At 40.6% G+C, this 15,203-nt stretch overlaps 1 long non-coding RNA gene and 1 pseudogene across 1 annotated transcript in view; one reads left to right on the forward strand and one right to left on the reverse strand.

The window, feature by feature from the left end:
- The window catches only part of LOC148147655 (uncharacterized), a 112,905-nt gene that overhangs the window by 21,060 nt on the left and 76,642 nt on the right, over positions 1 to 15,203 (reverse strand). The gene's annotated exons all lie outside the window — the stretch shown is intronic.
- On the forward strand, positions 8,547 to 9,629 carry LOC148147656 (uncharacterized; annotated as a pseudogene).

Raw genomic sequence — 15,203 nt, forward strand, 5'->3', positions numbered from 1 at the left:
AGACTATCACCAAACATATAAAGATGTTACTGTCTTGATAGAAGAGTGTTACCTGTTACCCTTGATAGAGTTGTTTAGGCTTCAGCATGTGCCACGTTATGTTTTTTTTTAATAAAACCTACTTTTCTTATCAATCTCTTCAGAGATGTTCTTACATACCTCTGGATTGGTGGGACTTGAAGGCAGGCCTTCTGGACCAGGAGGTAGGGACATTACTACTGCATCACATGAGGGTCACAAATTGGGCTTATGTATATATTTCCCTAAATAGTTGGGTTGGAAGTTTGGGTTAGTTTAATTGTTTTTTAATTCACCTATTTTTCTGATCAATGTGTTCCAGTACAGATGGGACTTGAACGCAGGTCTCACAGTTCAGGGGCAGGCATATTACCATTGCACTACAAGAGGGCCCCAAACTGAAGGTAAGGAATCAGGGCTTGTCTATTTGAAGCCATGACCTCTCGTATGTCTGCAATGTACAAGCCCCTAAGCAAGAATCATACCCCTAGACCAATGAGCCATTGACAAAATGTGACTATAATGACTATATAACCATTGCATTTTACAAATTGTCATGTCATAGACAGAGTAGAGGGAATATAATGTTAATTGAATACCTAAACCCTAATTTTCAACAACCTTCAGTTAAGTTCCACATTTTCTTTGCTGTTTTCATGCATTTATTTTACCTCTAAGTCTAACTATGCCAGTGCTGACTATTTCTGGATGGTCTCCTACCAGCTACCCTCTGTGAACCTGATGTTTTCTCAAACTCTGATCACCATATCCCTTTCATACCAAGTGTCATTAACCTACCACGTTTTGCTTGCTAACTTACATTCATATCAGCCCAAGTAGCATTATGATTTTAAAATTCTCAGTCTTGTTTTGACCTCCCTCCATGGTCTAGCCACCTCTCTAGCTCGATAATTTCCTCCAGCCTTGCGATGTTCTAGAGCAAAATACTGCAGACCCTAGAATCCTGATGTAATAACAGAAAATCCTGTAAATGTTCCACGGTTCTGGCAAGTATCCATAGAGAGAGAGAGAGAAACAGAGTTGACAGAACAGATTTCCCTATTTGAAGTAAGAATTGTGAGTCAGACCACTTCTTAATGTTATATTACCACCTCCTAGTTTACCTGACAGGCGCGTCAAACTTTCTGCCCATGGAGCAAGGCCATGCTGGAGTCAGGATGGCAGCCTACTGAGGCAGATATAAAAGAGGAAAGAATAAGTGCCAAGGTGAACATCTTGGAAGCTCACTTCCACTTACTGATACACCTGTCCACTTATGCAGAAACATTAGGCATTCCATCTCACTCCATGACCTGCCTTATCCTCACCACCCCCCTCCATGTAAACCCCAATGCACAAAAAGCACCAAGGGCTGAATCTGACATTATTTTGGACGTCAGTTTTGTTCATTTAAATGGACGGTATAATGATTGTAACAAGGTCAACCAGGTGGACCTCCTTCATAGACATCAAGCCAATGCATGGCAAGAATCTCACCTCTAAACCCAGAACTTAATTAAAAGTTGCAGATAGTTGTTCCCAGTTTCAAGATAGGCCTCTCTGGACCTCTCACACTACTCTGCCATGTTTCTCACTATAGCCTGTGGTGTGCAGACCTCTATAAAATTCTATCCCAAGTGTACAATATTAGCAGAATTCATGAGCCCTATAATAACATTGAGAAGTCCTGGAGATACTCATAAAACTGTAAAAAGAACCATACATTCAAAGGACTCTTCAAAAACTATAGGTGCTCAACTTAAATTAAATCTAAGTAAATCTCAGTCTCTTTGACAACTGTGTCAATTACAAATTAAGCTAAATCCGTAATAAGTTTAGAACTTATCAAAACTTTCATAATATAATTCCATTGATTAACTGCATAAAGTAACCTCATTGAGCTAAGATCTGGAAGGTGAGACAAAACATTCATTATGGGTTTTTAAAGCATGGCTGTGTCAGCAAAGCTTCCAGAAATATACAGATTAAAAGACTACTGAAGTAGAAAAAAATTTAAACTTATCTGCACCACTGCTTCAAAAGACTGAATAAATTACCTGGACTGTGAATCAATGAAAGTTAGAAACATAGAATCCAAAAGACATATCTCAAAACTCCTGAATGCAAAAGAACACTTTATCCTTTGGATAATGCAGTGCAATGTGTGTAAACACTTTCATAATACTGGTTAATTTATTGGTCATTTACCTTTTAAGAACAAAGCTGTATAATCGATAACCATATTTAAAGACACACACAAATTATTAAATGTGAGGTTCTCAATAACTTTTAAACTTATATGCCAAAAGTTTCCAATTCCAGAACCAGCTTCCCCTATGGTCCACAAACCCTTTGATCTGCTCAGGTTCACACAGGCTTAAGAAAGTATCTGTCACTCTGAATGTTACAGATTGCAAGAAATAGGAAATATAGGGAGGCAACCATATTTGCCTTTCTTCAGTTCAAGTTGCAACTGAAACCATTTCTCGTGACAGACAAAATGGTGAGTGGAATTCAGGGGGCCATGTTGGTATTCGGGTACAGAACTACACATGTAACATTGGGCCAGATCTTCCAATAGGAAGGCAGTCACTATTAAGCATGGGCTTCACAGAGGTTCAGAAAAAAACATCCAGCTCATCAAGGTTCTTCATATTTTTCTGCACATTATTCACATGAAAGGGCACTTTAAAACCTGAAAGGTGGATTTAGGGCAAACACAGAATATGTCACTGAATAACTGTGTTATACATTCTCCTTTTCATTGTACTCACAACTTGCTCGTCATGTTAATCTGGTCAGAGAATAAAAAGATTACAGAAGTATTTATATTCACAAGTATATTCGACTATTAAGATCACATAGATTAGGCCAGCAAAGCTGCAATAAACTACAATAAACGTGTAGCAGATAATTGACAAATGAATTTCACTGTAGATGAACATGATGCATTAATCTTGCTAAGAAAAATAAAGAAACCTCATATTTACATGGAAAGTAAGAATTAAAGTGGGAGTATAAATACACTAGAAGTTCAAGTAATAATGTAAGTAATAAGGCTGTAAAATACCAAACCAAGCATGAGGTTTATTGCTAGGGATATAGGATTAAAACACAGGTATCTTACAAAAGTTGTATCATACATTGGTTTCCTAGATCTGGAGAACTGTGCCCATTATATTACAAAAGAATATAGAAGCATTGGCCAGTGTGGAAAAGATGATGTTAGGTTATATCAATCAGGAAAGGCTAAATAACCACCTCTCAAAATGAGAGGCCTGGTTATAGTATCATAGAAACCCTACAGTGTGGAAGCAGGCCATTCTGAGCATTGAATCCACACTGACCCTCCAAAGAGCACCTACCCGGACCCATCCCTTCATCCTGTAACCCTGCATTTCCCATGGCTAACCCACCTAGCCTGAACATCCCTGGACACTAAGGGTAATTTAGCATGGCCGATCCACTTAGCCTGTGCATCTTTGGACTTTGATAGTGAGCTTAGAACAAGGAAAGCTTTTGATATTGGAGACAGTGTTTCCATTTGTGGAGAAATGAATGGCCAACAATATGGGATATTTGACAGGAAATCAAAAGGGACTTCAGAAGAAACTTCTTTGCCAAGAGAATGGTGGACATATGGAGCTCACTGGCAGAGACAGTGGTTGAGGACAGTAACAGAGGTACTATTTCTGCTGGACTTGAATATCTTCAACAAACTTCTTGAATAGTCATTTGGATTTTTGAAAGCAACATAGTATTGTGTACAGAGGCAAGTTTTTACTGGGGTTCCCACAAGCTAAGGTTAAAACTCCTGCTCTTCCAATATTAATAACATACACTTTTGTATGCAAAGCATAATTTACAAATTTGGAGATCAGAACAAGCTTGGAAGTAATGTGAGCTATGATGAGTGTGATGCCAAAGGCAGACACAGGATGGTGGAATGGGCAGACAAGTAAAAGGTGAAATTTAATGCAGAAAAATGTGAAGTTATTTGTTTTAGTCAGAAGCACAGAGACACACAGTAAAAAAACGTAAATTGTACAAATCTAAAGGGGGTGCAGAAGCAACAGGATCTGAGGGAGAAGTATTTGTACATAGATCATTGAAGGTGCCTGAGCAATTTGAGAGGATGATTAATAAATGTGCTTTATTTATTCTATCATCATTATAAATAGGAGGATAGAATAAAAGAATAAGGAAGTTCTGACAAATCTGCATAAAAATCTGGTTCAGCTATAACTGATATATTGTGTCCAGTTGCAGTACCACAATTTATAGAACACAGAACAATACAGCACAGCACAGGCCCTTCCGCCCTCGATGTTGTGCCGACCTTTTATCCTATTCTAAGATCAAACTAACCTACAAATTCTACATTTTACTATCATGCATGTGCCTATCCAAGAGTCGCTTAAGTGTCCCTAATGTGTCCGACTCGACTACCACAACTGGCAGTGCATTCCACACACCCACCACTCTCTGTGTAAAGAACCTACCTCTGACATCTCCCCTAAACCTTCCTCCCATCACCCTAAAATTATACCCCCTTGTGAGAGACATCTCCACCCTGGAAATAAGTCTCTGACTATCCATTCTATCGATGTCTCTCATCATCTAGTACACCTCTTTCAAATAACCTCTCATCCTTCTTTGCCCCATTGAGAAAAGCTGTAGCTCCCTCAAACTTTCTTCATTAGACACACCCTCCAGTCTAGGCAACATCCTGGTAAATCTCCTCTGCACCCTCTCTAAAGCTTCCACATCCTTCCGATAATGAGGCGACCAGAACTGAACACAATATTCCAAGTGTGCTCTAACCAGGCTCTATAGAGCGGCAGCATTAGCTCACGGCTCTTAAACTCAATCCCCTGCTAATGAAAGCCAACACACCATACACCATCTTAATAACCCTGTCAACCTGGATGGCAACTTTGAGGGATTTCTGGATGTGGATTGAAATATCCTTCTTTTCCTCTACACTGTCAAGAATCCTGCCTTTAACACTGTATTCTGCATTCAAATACGACCTTCCAAAATGAATCACTTCACACTTTTCCAGGTTGAACTCCATCTGCCACTTCTCAGCCCAGCTCTGCATCCTGTCAATGACTTGTTGCAACTCACAATAGCCCTCCACACTGTCCACAACTCCACCAACCTTCACATCCAGTTGACCTATCCACATTGAGTCAGGAATCCTTTCTGGACACACCTGACAGAATCTACTCCATCCAAACTATTTGCACGAAGCAAGTTCCAATCAATATTAGGGAAGGTGAAGTCACCCATGACAACAACCATGTTTGTAGAGTTGTAGAGATGTACAACACGGAAACAGAACCTTCGGTCCAACCCATCCATGCCAACCAGATATCCCAACCCAATCTAGTCCCACCTGCCAGCACCCGACCCATATCCCTCCAAACCCTTCCTATTCATATACCCATCCAGGTGCCTTTTAAATGTTGCAATTGTACTAGCCTCCACCACTTCCTCTGGCAGCTCATTCCACCCTCTGTGTGAAAATGTTGCCTCTTAGGTCTCTTTTATATCTTTCCCCTCTCACCCTAAGCCTTTGCCCTCTGGTTCTGGACTCCTCCACCCCAGGGAAAAAACTTTGCCTATTTATCCTATCCATGCCCCTCATAATTTTGTAAACCTCTATGAGATTACGCCTCAGCCTCAGCTCCAGGGAAAACAGCCCCAGCCTGTTCAACCACTCCCTATAGCTCAAATCCTCCAACCCTGGCAACATCCTTGTAAATCTTTTCTGAACCCTTTCAAGTTTCATAACATCTTTCCGATAAGAAGGAGACCAGAATTGCACGCAATATTCCATTAGTGGCCTAACCAATGTCATGTACAGCCGCAACATGACCTCCCAACTCCTGTACTCAATACTCTGACCAATAAAGGAAAGCATACCAAACGCTTTCTTCACTATCCTATCTACCTGCGACTCCACTTTCAAGGAGCTATGAATATGCACTCCAAGGTGTCTTTGTTCAGCAACACTCCCTAGGACCTTACCATTAAGTGTATAAGTCCTGCTAAAATTTGCTTTTCCAAAATGCAGCACCTCGCATTTATCTGAATTAAACTCCATCTGTCACTCCTCAGCCTATTGGCCCATCTGATCAAGATCCTGTTGTAATCTGAGGTAACACTCTTCGCTGTCCACTACATCTCCAACTTTGATGTCATCTGCAAACTTACTAACTATACCTCTTATGCTCACATACAAATCATTTATGTAAATGACGAAAAGTAGAGGACCCAGCACTGATCCTTGTAACACTCCACTGGTCACAGGCCTCCAGTCTGAAAAACAACCCTCCAGCACCACCCTCTGTCTTCTACCTTCGAGTCAGTTCTGTATCCAAATGGCTAGTTCTCCCTGTATTTCATGAGATCTAACCTTGCTAACCAGTTTCCCATGGGGAACCCTGCGGAACTCCTTACTGCAGTCCATACAGATCATGTCTACTGCTCTGCACTCATAATCCTCTGTTACTTTTTCAAAAAACTCAATCAATTTTGTGAGACGTGATTTCCCACACACAAAGCCATGTTGACTATCTCTAATCAGTCTTTGCTTTTCCAAATACATGAACATTCTGTCCCTCAGGATTCCCTCCAACAACTTGCCCACCACCGAGGTCAGGCTCACTGGTCTTTAGTTCCCTGACTTGTTCTTACGAATTTTCTTAAACAATGGCACCACATTAGCCAACCTCCAGTCTTCCAGCACTTCACCTGTGACTATCAATAATACAAATATCTCAGCAAGGGGCCCAGCAATCACTTCCCTAGCATCTCAAATAGTTCTCGGGTACACCTGATCAGGTCCTGGGAGCTTATCCACTTTTATACATTACAAGCCATCCAGCACTTCCTCCTCTCTAATATGGACATTTTTCAAGATGCCACTATCTATTTCCCTACAGTCTATATCTTCCCTGTCCTTTTCCACAGTAAACAATGATGCAAAATACTCATTTATTATCGCCCCCATTTTCTGTGGCTCCACTCAAAGGCCGCCTTGCTGTTCTTTGAGGGGTCCTATCCTCTCCCTAGTTACCCTTTTGTCCTTAATGTACTTGTAAAAACCCTTTGGATTCTCCTTAACTCTATTTGCTAAAGCTATCTCATGTCTCCTTTTTGCCCTCCTGATTTCCCTCTTAAATATAGTCCTACTGTCTTTATGCATTCTAAGGATTCACTTCTGCAACTTTCCAAAATCTGCCTCGCAATCTACTTCTCTGTGTCTCTGTTGCTATTGGGGGATCTGTAAAAAACTCCTTTCCTGTTTCTGACTTCCACCCATACAGACTCTGCAGATAAACCCTGCTCGATGACCTCCCTTTCTGCAGCTGTGTTACTATTCCTGATTAGCAGTGTCACTCCCCCACCTCTTTTACCTTCCTCCCTATTCCTTTTGAAACATCTAAAGCCCAGGACATCCAACAACCATTCCTGCCTCTATGATATCCAAGTCTCCCATAATGGCCACAACACTGCAGCTCTAAGTATTGATACATGCTCTAAGTCCATCACCCTTATTCCTGACACTTTATGTGTTAAAATAGACACACTTCAACACATCACACTGAACTGCAACGTTGCCCTATCAACTGACTATCCTTCCTCAAAGACTCTCTGTATGCTTTATCTGCCTGTTCACCAGTTACCCCATCCTCTGATCCGGTTCCCACCCCCCCTGACAAACTAGTCTAAATGCTCCTGAAGAGCTCTAGCAAACCTCCTGCCCAGGATATGGGTACCCCTCCAGTTCAGGTGCAACTGTCCTCCCTGTACAGGTCCCACCTTTCCCAGAAGGTATCCCAATGATCCACATATCTGAAGCCCTCCCTCCTACACCAGCCCAGCAGCCACGTTCATCTGCACTCACTTTCAGTTCCAAGCCTCACTAGCCCGTGGCACTGGTAGCAATCCTGAGATTATTACTCTGCTCATCCTGCCTTTTAGCTTCCAATCTAACTCCCTATATTTACTTTTCAGATCCTCATCCCTTTTTCTAGCTGTGTCATTGGTACTGATGACCATGAAAAGATTCACATGGATGGTTCCAGAGATGAGATTTGGAGATGCCAGTGTTGGACAGGGGTGGACAAAATTAAAAACCACACAACACCAGGTTTTAGTCAAACAGGTTTATTTGGAAGCACTGGCTTTCGGAGCGCTGCTCATTCATCAGGTGGTTGTGGAGTGTAAGATCATAAGACACAGTATTTATAACAAAAGTTTACAGTGTGATGTAACTGAAATCATATATTGAAAACAACCTGGATTGTTTGTTAAGTCTCTCATCTTTTAGAACGAACATGTTGTTTTCAGTTCTGTCATATGACGGCAATGACGACATTGCGGCAACAGCCTCAGTACTCAACACCAACAACTGCCAATCTCCAAGCACCGTCCTACAACTCATCCGCTTTATCCTCGACCACAACGATTTCATCTTTGACAACCAGTTCTTCATCCAGACACATGAAACAGCCATGGTGACCAAATTCGCATCCCAATATGCCAATATTTTCATGCATAGGCTCAAACAAGACTTCTTCTCTATGCAGGACCTCCAACCAACATTATACACCAGGTACATTGATGATATTTTCTTTCTCTGGACCCATGGAGAAGAGTCATTGATAAAACTACACAGTGATATCAACAAGTTTCATCCCACCATCAAACTCACCATGGACTACTCTCTACTATCTGTCTCATTCTTGTACACATGCCTCTCCATCAAGGATGGGCACCTCAGCACCACACTCTACCACAAACCCACAGATAACCTCACAATACTACACTTCTCCAGCTTCCACCCGAAATATATTAAAATAGCCATCCCCTATAGACAAGCCCTCCGCATACACAGGGTCTGTCCAGATGAGGAGGAACGTGACAGGCACCTGGAAGTACCCAAGGATGCCCTCATAAGAACAGGGTATGATGCTCAACTCCTCGACTGCCAGTTCTGACGTGCCACAGCGAGAAACCGTAATGACCTCCTCAGGAGACAGACACGTGCTGCAACCAACAGGGGACCATTCCTTGTCCAGTACTTCCCAGGAGCTGAAAAACTACGCCATGTTCTTCGCAGCCGGCATCACATTATCAATGAGGATGAGCAGCTTGCCAAGATCTTCCCCACACCTCCACTTCTCACCTTTAAACAACCACCAAACCTCAAACAGATCATTGTTTGTAGCAAACTGCCCAGCTTTCAGGACAGCACCATACAACCTTGTCACAGTGGACGCTGCAAGACATGTCAGAATGTCAACATGGATACCACCATTATGCATGGGGACATCTCCCACCTTGTACAAGGCAGGTACTCATGTGCCTCAGCCAATGTTGTCTATCTCTTACGCTGCAGGTAAGGATGTCCTGAGGCATGGTACATTAGCGAGACCAAGCAGAGACAACGTCAACGAATGAGTGGACACCGCTCAACAATCAAAAGACAGGAGGGTTCCCTCCCAGTCGGAGAACATTTCAGTGGTCCGGCACATTCGTTCTCGGACCTCCAGGTGACCATCCTTCAAGGGGGACTTCGGGACAGACAACAATGAAAGGTGGCCGAGCAGAGTCTGATAGCCAAGTTCGGTACCAATGGGGATGGTCTCAACCGGGACCCTGGGTTCATTTCACACTACAGGTGACCCCATTGCACTATACACAGACAGACACATACACACACATGTGCGCACGCACCCACTCACAGACTTGTACCCCTTCACTCTCACACTCACACACACTCTCACAGACACCCCCTGCCCAATACACACGTACTCACGTATAAGTTTGTTGGGTGAACTTGTACTTGCAGAATTACATATTATTTTGGCCAAAAACTGCATGAATCCATGTTGATTCCATAAATCTGTGTTTTAGATTAGGCCATTGTGGCACAGACAGTCTCACACAGGGCATCTCACTCCTTCAATGCATTATCTGGGCCGATATGACACCGTTGTTAAAGTTCACTTGAGAATGTAACTTTCAAAAAGTTCTGTGATTTACATATAAAAGTACTAAAACCAACATTTTTATTCTAAAATATGAGAGCCTCAACAAATAATCCAGGTCTTTTTCAATATATAATTTCAGTTACATCACACTGTAAACTTTTGTTATCAATTCTGTGTCTTATGATCTTATACTCCACAACCACCTGATGAAGGAGCAGCGCTCTGAAAGCTAGTGCTTCCAAATAAACCTGTTGGACTTAGCCTGGTGTTGTATGATTTTTAAAGATGAGGATTGTTAGTTATGTCAGTAGATGGGAGAAAATGGGACTGCTCTCCTTGGAATAGTGAATGTTGAGAGGAGATTTCATAAAGATGTTCAAAATGTTCTGGGAACTAAACAAAATAGTTAAGGATAAACAGATCCCATTGTTAGGAAGATTAAAGATCAGAGGACATTGATTTAATGTGATTGACATTACAAGGAAGCTGTTGCATAAGTTTGTAAAGGGCCTATGGAGTTAATAATAGAGTTCCTGAAACACCATTCACCATGCTGATATCATAAGATATAGGAATATAACATCACAGAATCTCAAAGGACTAAGATCTTCCACATCATGTCTTTATCATAGTGTCTGTGATGTGTCTATTACATCAATGTAACTTGAACCTAGTTGCTATTATGCAATAGACTGCATCTTATTTAAGACAAGAGACTCTTCTTCTTAAATTACCAAGTGGTTTTCCTTCATCACTCTTGATCCTTTTTAGCAAAGAGGATGGTGACAGCAATTTTACTTCAGAGTGAGCTACAGTATAGAGAGCTCACTATTATATGGTGAACAGTGATATAGATTGATTATACAACAGAAGCAGTTGTTGCATAAGGAGAAATGTTTTTACTCAGCAGATTGTTGGATCTGGAATAGACTACATGAAGGTTTGGTGGAGGCAGATTCAGCAGTGGCTTTCAAAAGAGACCTGGTTCATGACCTGAAGAAGAAACATTTGCAGAGCTATGGCAGAGAAAATAGGGAAGTGTCACGAGATTCACTGCTCTACAGCAAAGTGGCAACAAAGTGCTGAATGGCCACTTTCTGTGCTGGAACCATTCCTTGATTTTAAACTGAAGAAGAAACTGGATTAGACATGTGAGGAATAAGGAGCCAGTGGGTTCTGTTGATGGATGAGGAAGTCTGATAGGATTAAATTATTAGTGCTAGTTTTACTGCTGGGTTTTGAACTGGATATTCTATTTAACATTACATAATTACTAACTTTTACACCTATATGTAAAAAAATTAGATTAATCTACCGTTAGTGGACTTAGTTCAGTCAAAAAAAGATCTCAATTCACTGAGCTAAACAAGTATGTTATTTATATAGAAGCACTTATAAAATTAACTCAATCATATTAACTCAATAAAAGGTAAAGTCACCATAGTCCCAGATAACCATATAGTTTCCCTCCCATTAGAGAGAGAGAGAGATAACTGGTGGTGAGTTTAACCTGTGAGTCACCAAACCTCAGACGAGGGGCAAGGTGAGAAGGTGGAATCTTCATAGTGACCACAGCCAGTATGGAAAATGAAACCGTGATGTTGATAACACTTTACTAAAACCTTTTATTATTTAATCAAGTTAGAATAAACAGTCAGCTGCCACTAGGTGGCAATGTAAGCAGGACAATTGGACAGTGATGAGTCAGGCTGAATTATATATATCATTACAAATAGAGGAATTTGTATGTTGCATGTAAATTTTATCACAGCGTGCAAAAAACAGATTTGAAAACTTTTAAGATCCTAAACAATTAACTCACTTCATTACTCATACATAATTAAATCACAGAGAAGCTATCAGTCTCATTCAAGTTGTGGCACAGTCATCAGATAAATGCAAAAAGATCTCATAATGCAAAAAAGACTCAGGGTTCTTCCATTTCACCACCTCTCTAGCCCTACGATGTATTCCATGAATTCTGAGGTTTCACCTGAAGCTATTTTATGTTGATTAAGCTTTCCCTAAAAATTTGCTACGGTCAACATGAGAAAATTCAGGCAGACACAAATACCATCACACCAATCATCCAACAGTTAAAAAGATTATATCCCTATGTTTAGTAATATTTGCATACTTAAAAGTTCCACAACAGAATGCTGCTTTTAGAAATTAAAATGAGCAAAAGTTATTACATTTGACAATGTTCAAAACAGTCAAGTTCAGAAAAAAAAGAGGAACAATCAAAACCAAGCAGTATGTCTTTACTTTCACAGCCCTGATGACACACTACATATTTTAATTCCATCACCAGGCTAAACAAAAATTGAAGCATGCGTGTTCTTTCCATTATTCAACAAGCAGAGAAATGCGGTGCATGATAGTTTTATCATATTGAAAATAGTCAATAAGAACACATTTTTTAAAAGTGCATGTTAATCACTTGCATTTAGCAATAAGCAATATCAATAAGAAATGCATCTACCATGATTTGGAAGAAGGGCCTGTGCCCGAAACGTCGAATCTCCTGTTCCCTGGATGCTGCCTGACCTGCTGTGCTGTTCCAGCAATAAAGTTTCAACTTTTATGTAACACAGTGTTGATGTGCTGATTTAAATCTCAGGATGCGTTATTACAGGTCTGAACAGAGCAGATGGTGAAACAATTAGTTCCACTTCTCTCTCCTAAACAAGGTCAAAAACAGCATGACAACAGTAACCATTGCTTTCTGCAGTTGAGGTAAATCATTAATCTTGTACACTACACATATATTGTCTCTGCTATTGTATGTGTTTTCTGTACTTCTTTTCTATTTGGTGAGATACTAGAATTCAGACCAAACAGAATTCACCCATCAATAAAGAAGGAAAACTTCTGAATAAACCTTGCTGGTTAACTGCTGCCTATCTTGACATTCTCAGAACTGGACAGAAAATCCTGAAGAGAAACTGACCCAAGCACACGATTTCCTGGTATTTCCTGCAAGGCTGCACAATTCCTTCCTGCAAGTGTGTTTAGACAGAGCTCAGCAAAGCAGAACTGCATTTCCAATGTTGCCCATTTGGAACACACCCATCCTAATCTGCCTTCATAAAACAGGATCAAAAATCAAACAACACAAGGTTACAATCCAACAGGTTTATTTGAAATTGCAAGCTTTCAAAGCTCAGCTCCTTCCTCTGGTATGATAGGGAGCTATAAGACACGGTATTTATAAGCAAAACGTTAACAACTTTAAACCTAGCTGCCCTTGTTGAATGATTTAATCAGCTAGGAGGTAGACTGCTGATGAAAATGCAAAATCCAGATTCCTTTCAAGTCTTTGTCCCTAGGTAATTAAGTGTTTTATCAATGTACAAGAGGTGACATCAGTTTAGACAATGCAATTTTTAGCCAAGCCACCCAGTGGTCTGTGAGCTAGCCTAAACACAAATACAGTCTGTAGCCATTTAAGATGGTTCTCCAAAGAAAGCTCTTTGATAACAAACAACAGAGTTGATTTTAAAGGATTTAACATTCATGTACTTGTCCGAATGTCTTTTAAATGTTGTAACTGTACCTGCATCTATCACCTCCTCTGGCAGTTCATTCTACATGTGAACCACCCTCTGTGTGAAAATGTTGCCCCTCAGATCCCTTTGAAATCTTTCTCCTCTCACCTTAAAAATATGCCCTGAGTTTTGAACTCCCCCATCCTAGGGAAAAGACCTTTTCTATTCACCTCATGATTTTATGAACTTCTATAAGTGCCTCAAGAATACTGTTAGCTGCTGCATGTGTCACACAGGGCTATAGAGACCTAAGCAGTGCCACCATGACCATAGTTATGGGTGTAGCATGATAGACAGCAGGAATGGAAGGAGGTTAAAGATTTACCATGTCTTGTTGTTCGTAGAAAAATGGTAATTCTTTGAAATAGGGTTGAATCCCAGCAGAAGTAGGTTCCTCCCATTTTCTGAATCCATATCGAGTTGTAAGGAGCGGATAGATGGGGTGGGACATTTTTCATTGGAACTAAAGAGGTTACGTGGTGACCTTACAGAAGTTTATAAAAGCATGAGGAGCAAAGATAAGGTGAATAGCAAAGTTATTTTCTCCAGGGCAGGGGAGTTCAAAACTCAGAGCATATTTTTAAGATGAGAAGAGAAAGATTTAAAAGGGACATGAGTGCATTTCTTTCACACAGAGGGTGGTTCATATGTAGAATGAACTTTCAAAGGAAGTGATAGGTGTAGGTACAGTTACAACATTTAAAAGACATTTGGACAAGTGCATGAATAGGAAAGGTTTAGAGGGATTTGGGTCAAAAGCAGGCAAGTGGAAATAGTTTAGTTTGGGAAACTTGGTAGGCATGGACAAATTAGACCTAAGGGTCTGTTTCCGTGCTTTATTACTCTATGAATCTTCAATAACTGATGATTTTCTACTGGTTTTGACCAGAATTTCAGTTGATTTATTGCAAGAAAATAGTAAATGATTCACAACGATCAACCAAAGAATACAATGAGGAACCGACTGATAAGAATACTATGAGGAACTGACTGATAAGAGGAAGTAGGTGGTCAGATACTGTTTGTTGTTCTTTTTAGATATTGCTATCATTCTGTCTACTCCTATCCACTGGGGTCCTAGGCAGAAATAAAATTATGAGGAGAAGATTTCATTTCAATTTTGATCACAACATCCCAGAATGACATTGACTGAAATCTGCACAACTGGGCACTTCAGAAAAATGTGTACCTGCTTTGCCTACAGAAACATTCTAACTTCATGCACACACTCCAAATAAAAAATGACATCAGCCTTCAATGCATCAAAATCTTTACAATTTCAAATGTGGGACATACACGTCAGCACCAGGTGACAGCCAATTCTGTGAAAGAAGTGGCCTTTGGAGAATGCTGAATTCTTTACCCAGTATCCATCAGGGCAGAAGTTACCTCTGGGATTGAGTGCTTCCATGATTCAGTCCAGGAATAGAATGGTTTCTATTTCCACTATAGATTCAGGGTGAAAATCTTCAATTGGAGAATAGCCATACTTTTCACAAAACTTACAATACATACGCTGACTTCATTGGCCTCCAAGGTGACGGAAAGGGTAGGTGGAGTGTGGGAGAAACTGTCTTTTCCAGCTCAAGTACTGTCATATTCATATACATCCAGCAACCATAAA

The sequence above is a fragment of the Chiloscyllium plagiosum genome, unplaced genomic scaffold (assembly GCF_037043375.1).
Source record: "Chiloscyllium plagiosum isolate Xiang-an unplaced genomic scaffold, Cpla_swu_hap1 HiC_scaffold_15, whole genome shotgun sequence".
In the NCBI taxonomy this organism is placed as follows: Eukaryota; Metazoa; Chordata; class Chondrichthyes; order Orectolobiformes; family Hemiscylliidae; genus Chiloscyllium; species Chiloscyllium plagiosum.